The sequence below is a fragment of the Equus caballus genome, chromosome 3 (assembly GCF_041296265.1).
Source record: "Equus caballus isolate H_3958 breed thoroughbred chromosome 3, TB-T2T, whole genome shotgun sequence".
Classification (NCBI taxonomy): Eukaryota; Metazoa; Chordata; class Mammalia; order Perissodactyla; family Equidae; genus Equus; species Equus caballus.
In genome coordinates this window covers 20,655,566-20,669,065 of record NC_091686.1, presented here as the reverse complement: position 1 = coordinate 20,669,065, position 13,500 = coordinate 20,655,566, and the positions used below count along the sequence as shown (strand labels likewise).

At 43.3% G+C, this 13,500-nt stretch overlaps 1 protein-coding gene across 1 annotated transcript in view; it reads right to left on the bottom strand.

The window, feature by feature from the left end:
• ZFHX3 (zinc finger homeobox 3) overlaps positions 1–13,500 on the bottom strand; it is a 1,295,343-nt gene that overhangs the window by 585,955 nt on the left and 695,888 nt on the right. The window contains exon 10 of the mRNA XM_023637235.2: positions 8,436–8,499. The gene's annotated coding sequence lies outside the window, so the exon portion shown is untranslated. The remainder of the gene's footprint in view (positions 1–8,435; positions 8,500–13,500) is intronic.

The following is a 13,500-nucleotide window of genomic DNA, read 5'->3' as shown; positions in this document are numbered from 1 at the left end:
AATCACTAGAATCTAGTGCAGTGGTCCTCAAACTTTAATGTGCATATCCATCACCTTGGGATTATGTAAAAATGCACATTCTTATTCATGAGGTTCAGGATGGGGTCTGAGACTCTGTACTTTCATAAGTTTCCAGGTGATGCCAATGCTTCCTATCACTGGGGCACACTTGACTTTGAGTAGCAAGTTTGACTCTTCCATTTCTCCCACAGATAATATGCACTTTTGCTATCTTCCTGGGGGCTGTGATGCATTGTCTACTTATGCAAAGCTGTCTGCAGGCCAGAAAAGGCCTGCCCCTGTAATGAGACCCTCCCCAACAGGACTCCAGGCCTGCTCCTTGCTTCTTGCCCCTTGCTGCTTGGTCTACAACTGACTTCACATTTAGCATGTTGTCCATTAAGCTGACGATCTAGAATTGCCCATGTTGGACACAGCAGAGAGCAGCTGCTGGTTCTTGACACAGCTATTATTAATATTAACAATTAATGCTTAGCACTAATGAGTAACCAATTACTAATAGCAATAATGACATTAAGAAAACCGTGATAGTACTACATGATACAATCCCCTCTGCTCCCCCCACCCCAAATTATAGTTCTAAATGAGCTTCCAGAATCTTGTTTTGACAGGTACCACCTCACACACATTCACTTAATAAGACAGCTCTGTGGAGTGAAACTCCACCTTCAATGGATGCGTTTTCAGTGCGGCACACGGGAACTTAGATGCGAAAGTGTCATTAACGTGGAAGTTGTGAGTTTAATTCCCTACACAGGGTGTTGACAAACTGAGATTGTTTACCTATTTCTCGTCATGGCTACGTGTTTCCCGTGGGACCCAGTGAATTTCTTAGAACTCAAAGTCTTTTGCTCCCTTTTTTGGACAAACATCTACTTGTAGCTTCAAGTTCCATCCTCAAAGACATATTCTCGGAAGACAAAGAAGCTCACGTGAGCATGTCATTAAGAAGAACATGGTTCCACAGAGTCGCTGGTGATTGCTAAGCGTGGTATTCAGGGCTGATTCAGGATGGAGAAACTTTCTGTGTGTAGTTTCCTTAAATATTTCTTCTTAGAGGAAGTAATGTAGCACTTAATGTCTAATGACATCTATTAAGGAATTCATTAAAGAAAAACTGATAACAAGATATGTTATCATAGTCAACAATTAACTGTGCCATGTCGGAATCTTGATTGCTCTTACGGTGTGTAACCAGTGCTGCTTTGGGAGCTGCTCTCGCAAAGTGGCAAGTGTGGCACAGGTGCATCTTTCTGAGAGCTGATTTTGACCACTGGCCAACCTGCAAGTCCAAATCCCAGGTGAAGAGATGGGCCAAGGTAGGCTAGTCACACCCTGTATTTGTTACACATGGGCAAGAGAGACCTCCACTTCATGACTCTATCTTTCTAAACCTCATTTGTCCTCAGCTTTACCATATACTATGGGTCCAATTGACTTGGGTGATAGTGGTAAAAGGAGATCTTAGAGGACCCTTTATAGGTTCTGATACCCCTGGGGACTACTTAAAGGCAACTATAGAAAAGGCATTTTATGAGCAATCTGCCTTAAGAGGAGCTCACATAAGGGAGCCTCAAATGTCTCTCTTCCCATGGTGGGGAAGGGCAGAGTTAAGAAGCTGCCTGAGTCTGTATGGCTAATCTTAGTCTAGGAAAGACCCTGAAGCAAGTGGAGACATCTGAGAGCATCTAATATTTTAAGCAAGTGAGCCAGCCCACTTCATGGTGATAAGTCACCTGCCCACCTTCCGATTCTAACAGTGTGACGCCCAACTGGCCTGGTGGCCTGAGCATTTCAGAACCTCCTCTTGCCTCTTCATATACTCATGTCTGAGGATGGTTCAGACATTCTCCTGGATAAACATATCATTCCTCCTAGTAGTCTTTTGGTTTTGATTTAAAGACCTACTGAATGTTAGAGCCAAAGGAGTTTTAAACCAGCTTTTAACCCAATTTCCTCATTTCATAGATGAGAAAACACTCAAAGAGGATTACTGCAGTCAACCGGAACAGGAGCCCAGGTTTTCTGACTCTAAGTTCAGGATTCTATTTTTCAAATCTCTAAAAAATGGCAAACCTAAAGACTCAAAAAAAAGTAGCTCTTGGATTATCTTGCCTGTGGTGGCACAAGGTGAAGTCACACTTAAGTTGTTTGTAGGCTGTTGTCTACACTGTGGATTCTGATAGAGCCACAAAACTTCTGGTTTGCTGCTAGAGGCTCCATCACATTGAAAGGGCACGTTTCCTACTTCTGCCACCGGTGGGAGAAACAGCATATTGAGTTTGGACAGGTCATAACTGCCTGAGTCAGGAGGGTGTTCCAAAAGTATGGGCTGTGCTGGTTATTCTATTTGCCCCTCCAGACCCACGTGGCTCTGTGTCCTAGGAGACTGACCTTCACACACTGCATCACCTGGATTTGCTGGTCCTACAGCTTCCAGTTGGGTTTGACCAAGGAGCAGACCCAGAAGGAGGTCAGAGATCAGGATATTGGTTACTCCAGCCCCCTCCCTGCCTCACCACGGTTTTGGCACATCCCTCTACCTACAGCCACAGCTCTCTCACAGCCACAGGTCTCACCAGGGACCAGTTCCCTGTTCCTCCTTTTGCCACTTCAGTCCTCCGAGGTGCTTCATCATCCCTTGTCAGCTCCCTTTACCCTTTCACCCCTATAAACAGTTCCATTATTAAACTCTCTTCATTAAATTAACATGTTGACTGTGCAGTCTTTTCCCTGCCAGGACCCTGAGTATGACAGGGCCCATCCCTGCGGGTTGGGGCACTTCTCAGCTCTCTGGTATGCTTGGGAAGAACTGTATCAGATAATAATAGCCTACATTGGCTGACTTGTGTATGGGGTCACTTCCATTTGAATAGAGAGGGGAGGGCAAAAATAAGAGCAGATATATAGGAAACCAACAGCAGCTGGCAAAATCTGCCTGACATTTGAGATTCTCGTGCCTACTTTGGATCATCCCACTCAAGTTAAATGAGTCCACGGAAGAATCGCAGGGCACCTTCCAGTGCCACCGTTGATTTATTCTGTAGAATTGGGCAGGTCCGTGCTTCCGCCTCTCTAAATTGGTCACATGATTCTGTTCCCTTGCACACCTGCTAAATATAATGTGTCACTATCTGCAATGTCCAAACTCTACCAACTCATGGTAAGCTGTCTTAAACGCTAAAACAAACACAAATTGAACTAGTTTTCCCATCTGTTTCTTAAACAAATGGGAGCTTAAGCCCATAGGGAAACTGCGTGGGTCAGGGAAACATCAAATGAACACTTCTGAATAAAAACAAATGTTTCTGAAGATCTCAAGATATTTTAAACATAGCACTCCATTGGCCAGTCTTGCGCCCCTCCAACGCCTGCACAAGATCCCGATGACAGCATTATTTGCTTGAATTGGATTTGTTTCTGTGCCCAGAAACAACACACGAGGAGCCTGGAATGGGAAACAGCTACTGGGTCCTAAAAGTTTTTCCAGGACACAGTCTGACACCAGACAGGAATGAAACAACAGTTGGAAACCACACCAAAGGAGCAAAGAGAATCATTTTTAGGGATCTGCATTACTGCTCTTCTTTTACTATTAAAAATATCAAGAGCAAAGAGCAGTGGCTTGAATTCTGACATAAAAGCCCCACCAGGTGAGACAGCATTCCCAGGGGAGGTGGAGGAGGGGGAGAGGAAAGCTAATTTCAATTGGAAAACCTGGCATCAATCCCCCGTGATGGCCCCCTCTAAGCAGATGTCCTTCTGGGTCCCCTACACACCTGCTACGTGCCTCCACTCCAGCTGGCAGCTTCCTTGCCATTTCTGGAACTGGGAACTATGCACACTTTTAAGATTTGCCTTATTCCATTTTGTGCCTCACCAGTGCCTAACAAAGCACTTGGCACATAGTAAGTACTCAACAAATGTTTGTTGGTTGATTGAGTTAATGAATGAATGATTGAGTGACTGAGTACCAGATGAACCAGAGAATGAAAGAATCAACAATTGGTAGCACAGTGTCTCACAGTGTCACAGAAAGGGGGATGGATTCTTCCCACCAGAGGAACCCTATATTATGAAGTCTTGGGGCCATTTTCAGGGATTCACTACCACTTCTTCCCTGTTACCCACCCTCACCAGGGTATACCACCGTGAGGTACTCAGCTCTCTAGGCCACCCTTGGGAGGAACTGTTTCTACAACAATAGCCAAAGTGGTTGACTTGTGTATGGGGTCGCTTCCATTTAATTGGGGGGAGGGCAAAAATAAGCTAGGAGACGTATAGGAAACCAACAGCAGTTGGCAAAATCTGCCTGACACTTGAGATTCTCCTGGCATTTGCCAGGGTCCCTAGGAGGGATTTCCTCTGGAGCAGGATGCTGTCCCAGCCCCCTTGGTACTCCCCATGCCCCTTCCAGTCTCCCTTCCCTCCTCTCCCTGAGCTTCCCCAGTTTTCCTTCCTGTGCCTTCCTCTGCTCTGACTCTTCACTCCATTTTCTCTCTCTTCTTGCTATTACTTCAGTCTCTATTCCTATTTTTGGGGAAGCCACATAATTTATCAACCAAACAAGGACATTTTTAGGAGTAAAAGGGAATGCTAGGAACAATCAAAATTTTGTAATTTAAAATATTAACTTATTGACCAGTACATTGATTTCATTTATATTGGCAGAATTATAAAGTAGTTTTATTTAAAATCTATTTCCAAAAATGAAATTAGTATAACAAAAATGAAATAAATATAACACATATTTGTGTTCATTAAAGCAAAATAAAAATAATTTATTTTGTTCAACGTATTATCCGAATATTAAATAATACCATTAGCAGAATAATGGTGCTTGGCATATATTCATATATTTTAATGGGTTTTTTTAGTCATACTTATTCCTAATATTATTATGTCTGGTATTTTCCTAAAGAATGTTTTTTTAAGATAGATTTATTTTTTAATCTTTTTGTTTCATAAAATTGCGTATAATCTTCCTCAAAGCTGCATTTTTAAAGCTTTTTGAGGTATTACATACTGAAAAGTACTAAAGTTGCATTTTATTGTTAATAAATTTGAAACTGTTGACACCCTCAATTGAATCTTCCCTGTAGATTATAATATTATTTTTAATTGAGAAAAATAGTTTCTCCAAAGTTCCTAAGAAGACTTGTAAGTTCAGAGCAAATTCTACTAGAGAGTATTAGAATTCTCTATTTTTCATGTTAAATGTGTAAATATTTTAGCCCAAATAACTTCTCAGATATTATCATTTTACCTCCCAAGTACTTATCTCTCACAGATATTTTTTTCAAGAAAAAACTCTTCAAATAAGTTGTCTGTAATTCCAAATCATAACCTTTCAGTTTCATTCCATCTGGCAAGAACCTAACTTTATGTAATTAAAAATGGAAACACCATCAAGAGTCTTCCAATAGATCAAGATATTCTGAAGAGCAATTATTGAAAATGAATCTTCTATAATTTTTGAGCTGTCAACATTTAATTTGTTCATTTTTCTTTTCTTTCTGTTCTAGGGATAAATTTCATTGTCTTCCTGTTTGCAAGCATTGTTTTCAACAATTGCAATTGGTTAAAAGCTTTAAAATGAATTTTTTTTAATACTTTATTCTTTATTTTTGGAGACTTTGATTAAAGTTATCCAACTGATGTTGAATAAAATGCAACCAAAATTTACAAATTTGTTTACAAAAGGAGTTCAATACTATGGCAAAACATGTATGTTGATTTACAAAGTAGTTCTTCAAAGGTGCAAAATCTTTAAAAACCCTATTGATAGTGGGCAGTGAAGAGAAAGTGTATGCTGCCACAGGAAAGTATTTTTTTATATTCAACATCAGCTTCCTTAGAAAAATTTTGTGGTTCAATTACTCTAACAAGATATACAAAAATATTTGTAAATTTAAACCACTACAACTTTTATTTTAGTTGATCTAACATTGCAGCTTAGTGGGAGCAAAGTATGAATTATATGAAGACCAAAACAAATCCCAAACCTATTTCTGCCCCAAAAGTTTCTTAATTTTTTAATAATATTGCTTTTACCATGAAGCTGCGCTTTACCAAAATTTGAATGTCACTACAAAATTTGCATATCACTGCAAAAAACTAAGCATTTTATCTTCAATATTAAACTAAAAATGCCATTAAAAAATGAATTTTACACTAGTATTAACAATAAGATCAGATGTTTCACCTTCTTCAGAATGAACTTCCAGAAGCTACATTTTGATTTCCTCAATTGGAAGTGAATATTTGAACCAATTATTAGAATTAACTGATTTTCTTTCTGAAGCATCTAATAGCACTAAGGAAAGTGATAGCCTTAAACTATTTGCAGTTTTTCTTCTGCTTAAAGTGCCAACACATTAACTGCAAACACTTCATGCTTTGCACATGCATAAAAAGACTTCGAACAAAAAAAAAATTGAGTGAAATTTTGAAAACAACCCAGGACCCAGTCATCCGATATAAATGAAAAATCCTGCTTTGCAGAGGAATCTGTAAATCCACCGTCTGCAGACTCATGTGTGAACTCATCATCTACAGGAGAGTCTTAAAACAACTACCAGTTTTTAGAATTAGATGCTGATGTTTGTCAGCCAATTTTGTGGTCCTTTGCCACCATGGATGGTAAATGTTGATAACTGTTTTGTGTAAGATACATGTTCATCAGCTTTTGTAAGAAACACAAACTCAGTAATTAATTTTGCATTAAACATGCTCTTTTGTTTTTGAGCTCACGGCTACCAGAAGGGTTTATTTCGAAACAAAAATGTTACCAAATAACACAATAAAGAAGTTGTGGATTTAAATTATAATAAATGACAAAACTGATATTGCAAGAGTTCTGTGTTCTATGGCAAGGGCTGCTCAGACTCTGTTTCCGGCATGGAACTAATATTTTCCTAGACACCTACCCTATTGTTTTCCACAATTCACACAGACCCTGCCAACAAGCGTCAGTGGCCTGCTGCTCCCCCAGAGCCCCGGCGCTGGCCGAGGCACAGGCAGCCAGTAGGGGCAGCAGCAGCCACTTCTCACCACCACCTGAGACCCAGGGGAGTAGCTGAACCCCAGTGCTCACAGCTGAGCACACTTCGCATCATCAGCAAGCACTCTGCATGCTGCCCTTGAGAAAAGGGGGTCAATTACCTAGGTCTGGAACAAACTGGGGAAAGAGAGATGGGTCATCCCTTGGTCGCCTTCCAGCCTTAACTGCAAGTTAAAACAAGAGCTGTGTTCACTGAACCTGCATCTCACACACAGCTGGATGAGACCTTGGCAGGAGCCGGCAGAACAAAGTGGATGTCCACCGGCCCCTCCTGGCTTATTTTAATGCAACAATTAATAATGACCCTTTGTTAAAAAATAATAACAAAAGTGAAACCTGGGACAAATGCTAAACTGGACAGAATGCTAAGACAATAGGCATACACCAGGTCTCCCTTGGGCAAATTGGGATGCGATGTCATCCTATGTTTTAGGATTCTTAGGTTTTATTTTCACTGCAGCAAATCTCTAAATTTCTTGGCTTTTTCTCTGCTAAGTGTTTTTCTGTGCACCCACCCGTGCCTTAGGACTCCTAGCCCTTTCATAAAACAGAGAAGTGAGGTGAAAATATCTGATAGGGTGTGGATGCAAGACGAATGCAAATCTCATCAAGATAATGGTCACAGACCAAACCTGAGATAAATCCGCACGTACTCCCTTATATGTTGGAAAAGACTGTGCTAGGGCCTGCTCAGTGCCTACATCATGTCTGTACAACCTTCTGCCTTACTAGTGAGGCAAACTTGAAGATGGGAGCCTCCTCCTAAGGACAGCAGCTCAGAAAAATAAAAGGATCCTGGGTTGGTTGACGACTGGGGAGCCTCTGTAATTATAAACTGCCAACCTCCAGACCTGCTGCTGAATGCAATTCCTGACTTACCCCAGCACCTGTTGGGAGTTTCTGCTTCCTACTCCAGGCTCCTGTCTCCACTGTGCCTTTATGCTCCAAATCCCTTGCCATTAAGAGTCCTGTCGACATTCTCCAAACTCATTCCTTTCATCCTTCACACACGCTATTCCCTTGGCTGAGATGCCTTTCGCAGCCTTGACACTCAGCCACTTCTGCCCTTCTGCTAGAAGCCAGCTTAGTCTTCACCTCCTTCAGGAAGCCTCTCCAGGCTGCGCTCCCAAGGCATCCCATGCTTGCTCCCTCACACTCTTTTATAGTCACTTGTTGCCTTACCTGCCTGCTTCAACCAGTCATAACCTGAGGGAGGAGTGGGTGTGCTTTCCTCATTGTGTCAGCACGTACCGCCATACCTGGTACATAGGAGGCACACCTCATGTGAAATGAATGAATATGGAAACTCACCAAAAAGGGAAAGGGCCCCAAAATGCCTCTGGGAGATTACCTGCTTGGCCTCTAAAGGTGTCAATAGGATCAGGTCCATTATCCTCTTATACCTCCTCAGGGACCTGGAGGTGAGAGGACACGCCTATTAGTAACCCCAGTTTATAGCTGGGCAAATGGAGGCACAGGGAGGTTAAAAGCCCCAGGTCGAGCCAGGAGCTGTTGATCGACCTGTGATTGGCAATCAAGGCAACGCAGCCCATGAGCACCTGTGGGGGTCTGTCCTCTGACCCTCAGTACTGCCAAGGACCCATCCGTTCTTTTTTCCCAAGTAGAATCCAAAAAGTCCTCTCTCCAGATTAAGTCATCCTGGCTTCAAATACCTAAAGCAGCTTTTTTTTTTTCCTTCAGTATTTGAAATGTTTTTAAGGGTTTATTTCAAACACCTTTTCTTTGAACTGATTGTTCAGAACTCTCATTCCACTTTGTCAGTGTTTTTTGTAGTCAGCTCTGATTTCTAAAAGGTTTTTATTTCTTCTCTATTAGCAGCCACCACCTGCTTACTGTTTGGATGGGGTTTGCTGTATTTTCTCTGCTTTCATCTATTGAAATGGATGAGAGGGACCTTAGGTAATGAAGCTTGTTTCCACTTTTCCCCCTAACCTTCCCTATTTTTAACTCCTCCTGCCACTGATAGGGATGAGGGAAAGGATGGAAAATTCTTGGAGTGTTGATAAATCTACGGGAATCCCTCTGCCTTTCTCCCCAGGCACAGAGGAGAGGCAGGCAGAAGAGGGCAGAAGTGTGCCTGGAATGTGGCAGGTGCCTTGGCTGTCTTTGAGATTGTGCTTGGCCATGGTAGGACCCACTGTGGTCTTCTTAATGGCCTTCCTGGCTGGGAATGAATGGGTGTCTTTCTTCCTTCTAATGGTGACCCAATGGCTGCATCAGAGGATACTGGTGTCAATGGCCATTGTCAATGGCCCCACCTTGATGGACAGTAGCTTGTCCCATTTTGTGCTAAATCTGCAGACACTGGCCCTTATGGGAACAGCCTTGCATATAAATATATAAATATTTTACCAGTCCATCCTGCCCTCGGGGTGTCAAGTTTAATGAACTAAACATCCTCCATTAATCACCCAGAAGAACATTATTTACTCTAAGCAAGAGGATAAGTGGCCAGCTGCAAAGACGAGTCAAGGGCTCTGTCTACACAACTCTTGCTTAGGCCAAGTGGTTAAGTTAGCACACTACACTTTGGCAGCCCAGGGTTTTGCCGGTTCAGATTCTGGGCGTGGACCCAGCATTGCTCATCAAGCCATGCTGAGGCAGAGACCCACAGAGCAGAGCCAGAAGGACCCACAACTAGAACACACAACTATGTACTGGGCTGGAGTAGGGGGGCAGCTTTGGGGAGAAGAAAGAAAAAAAAGATTGGCAACAGATGTTAGCTCAGGGCCAATCTTTAAAAAAAGGAAAAAAAGAACAAAGCCCTAAATCCAGCAGTTCTGCAAGCTGAGTTGACACCTTGCTCCCCTGCCCTACTCTCTCCCCCTACCAATTTTTGGATACCAACTTTCTCACCCACCGTTTGTCACCTTTGATATAAGGCATTCTCTCCCCATACCTACCCAGTCCAGAAATACATGGCCATGGGATATTACAGCCCAGGGAGGGAGAAAGAGGGCTTGAGTTCTTTCCCATGACAACCCCATAGCCAATAAGTGAAGGACGTTTTAAATGATATGGAGAAAATGTAGCTGAAGTGAGTACAATACCAGAGCCCCTTTGATATCTCTGAATATCCTTGGTAGAAAATATCTGTCACTCAGCTAAGAGCTGTGACAGCCACACAGGACAAGTGGATAAAGTGAAGGAAAGAAGGAAGGGCAGGGCAGAGAGAAGGAAGTGGGGACTGGTGTTCGTACACAGGAGGTGCTTGGGGAGGTAACGAGGTGGGGCCCATGTTGAGCAGGGCTTTCCCATCCTCTGGTACCCTCATCTCTACTCCTACAGTCACCGACAAAGGCAAAGCTTGGGAGCTGACATCTCACTTGCTTCTTACTGGGAACAGTGATGTCCTATACATTCTGACCCCCTGACATCTAAGGGGATTGGTCGGGAGCTGCCATCCCGGCGCAGAAAATGATATAAGCCAGTGAAGGTCTGAATGCCTTCTGCCCTTTGTTTCCATCCTCTTGCCGGGCTGTCCCCGGCCTCATCCACTCCCCGCTAGATGGGCAAAGCCCCTCCCCCGACAGGTCCAGGCTTTCCAGAGCATTCTGCCTTTGGCCAGAGGTCTAGCAAAGCCTCTCCCAGGCTGTACACTGCTTTAGCCCAACACTAATTAGTAATGCAATCCCGCAAAGAGTGAAGGGGCCTGCCACCTCCCCTCACTCATAGTGATTTATGTTCAATTTGTACAAATGGAGAAAATGAGATTTCAAATTTCAATGCCATTTCTGCAATGAGGTGATTAAAAGAGAGAGAGGTATCGCCTTCCACTGTATAGAATATTGATCCCAGTGCTATTTTCCTTTGCAATAACCATTAGCTCAGTATTATTTGCAAACCTCTAATGCGAACCTGGAGATGTAATTTACATTTGTGCCTCACTTATTTGCTTTAACAAAACAACACAAAAGCTTTGGGTCTTTCAATCTATCCATATTGTCAATAAAATTAGCAGCTTGAAGGGGGAAAAAATTATATTCGAAACCATAACTTCCCATTAACTACCACAAGACACAACGAACTGTTCCAAAGGAGAGGGCGTGTCATGGTTAAGCCTCTTTCTGATTCTTTGCATCCCCTCTTCCCCTCAACATGGGGCTAAGATTCAATGAGAAAACTTAAAAGTGAAGCACCTCCTCCTTCTAATGTGGACCAGCTTGGGTGCTCTGGGCTAGGCTTGCATGTCTAAGTCCTCATCCCTTGGCGTGCGTCCCCAGTGCCAAGTGCCGGCACATGCCTTGCCCAGAGGTCCACGCTGGGCTGCCGGGACAAATGTGCACACATAGACACGTGCGGGGCCCGCACTGACCCCCTAAAGAGAGGGGGAAGACAGGTCGGAGACAGGAGGGGTGGAAGAAAAGGAGGAGGCACTCATGAATAAAAGCACAGGGCTGTGTTAGCACAATTCAAGTGGCAGTCCGTCAGCCTCGGACTCTTAACAAATAGGCCACGCAGCTCAGCTCTCTTATTTCTTGTCTCTGCAAATCCGTCAGCTGCCTACCACTGCCTACCAGACCTTGGAAGACGAGAACAAGAAAAAGGGAGAAGGAGGGGGGCAGCTAATGACCCATAATTGCCATGATAGTGGGCGAGGGGCCAGGCAGCTGGTTTACATTCCTGGTATGTATAGTATGCAAATATCGACAAACGCTCAACACAGTTTCGCTATTGTGGATCCGGAGGGTAACCAAATTAGCCTTTGGCAGCCATGGTAATTGGGAGGTGCTGTTCCCATTAGGAGTCCTGCAAATTATGAAGAAAAATGGACCGAGGGCTTTGTCACAAATAATAATACCAAGAAGAAAAGAGCAGGCGGCTGTCTTTTCTTTTCTCCCCCACTCCCCCCAACTCCTCACCCTCCGCCTTTATTTTTTTTTTTTTAATTTCTGCATTGTGTTGTTAATACCTCTCCATTTAGTAATAAGAAAACAGTCTGAAATTCCCCACTAGACAGTGCCTGGGGCTTGATTGCAAGAATGTCAAGTTTGCAAGGGGGTAGAATATGGGTCAGGGTGAAGAGCTCCTTTTCTGCTCCAGAGTCCAGGGTCTGCAGGTAAGAAAGGTGCAGATGTCCTGGGCAAATACAGGCCCAGGCCCCGGGTGATGAGAGAGGCTTCGGAACCAATGTGTTGGAGAAAACGCTCTTTCCAAGGAGTGTCCTCCCTGTGTTCCAATGGGCCAGATAACATCACCTCCTGGTCATAGTTGGGTTTTGTCTTCCATCTCACTCCCAAAGAGTCTAAAGTTGTGGCTGCCCTTAATGTCTTAACGATTCAGATACCAGTCTGAAAAACTCCAATCATAATGCACTAAACCCCAAACTCATGCAGAAAAGGTTTGGAGACTTTCTCCCTGGGCATTCCCTTGACACAGCCTAATTCCATGTCCCCAGGAGGTAGGTGCCTGGTGACCAGATGGGCCACTGGAATATCAGATGACACTTGGATGAGCTCACCCTTTGTGTGACATGGGTGAGTCAATGGGGAATGGTCAGCTTGGGGCCAAAATGCCCTAGATGCGAGGCCTGGCATCAGAGGGGACAGCTAAAACTGTGTTCCCAAAGCTACACTGTGGAGGACCATACTTCCCAAAGCACTCTCCTTTAAAGCAATCAACTTCCAATTTCCCTTGTTTCAGCATCTGTTTGTTCTGCCAGAGGAATGCCTTCGATGAAAAAGGCCTCTCTAGAAATACAGTGTCTTTCATTTATATTCCTCCAGTGACACAGGAACATTTTATGCATTGTGTTGGCACTTTATTTTTATTTTACATTTCATAAAAATGTACAATGTTAAAACATGGACAGGAATAGGAACCTTCTGCTTGGATAACTGGAAAGATACAGCCACATACATGCCTTTAAAACCAGACAGCATTTCCCATAAGGAAAAAAAAATGGAATTTTTATAAGGTTTGAAGTCTCCTCTGAGACACAGCTACAAAAGGATCCCGCCAATTTTGTCCTCCAAAGGGTAAAGAAAGAACTAATGGCTAGTTGTGCGCATTTGGGAAATTAACAAAAACATGAGAAAAACTAAAAATAGATCAGGTCATAGCAAAGTCAAACAGGGGTTTAAAAATGAGTAAGAGGAAATGACAAATTGCTTGCACAATGTCACTGCAGATGAGACCAACGGCGATCTAGGGAATGAGGCTGAGTGGAGAGGTGGGGCCCAAGATGCTGGCTCCTTTTTGTTCTGTAACGTTCAACCCCATTCAATAGACAAGCAAGCAATGAGCCCCACGTTTCTCTATGCAGCCTCCCCACCAACCCCATTCCTGGCTAGTTTTAAATGAGGAATACGCAACTGTTAGGTACCATCCAGGCTTCAAGTCTCTTTGGAGAGAAACTTGATAGTGGGGGAAAAAAACTAGCATTTACAAAATTT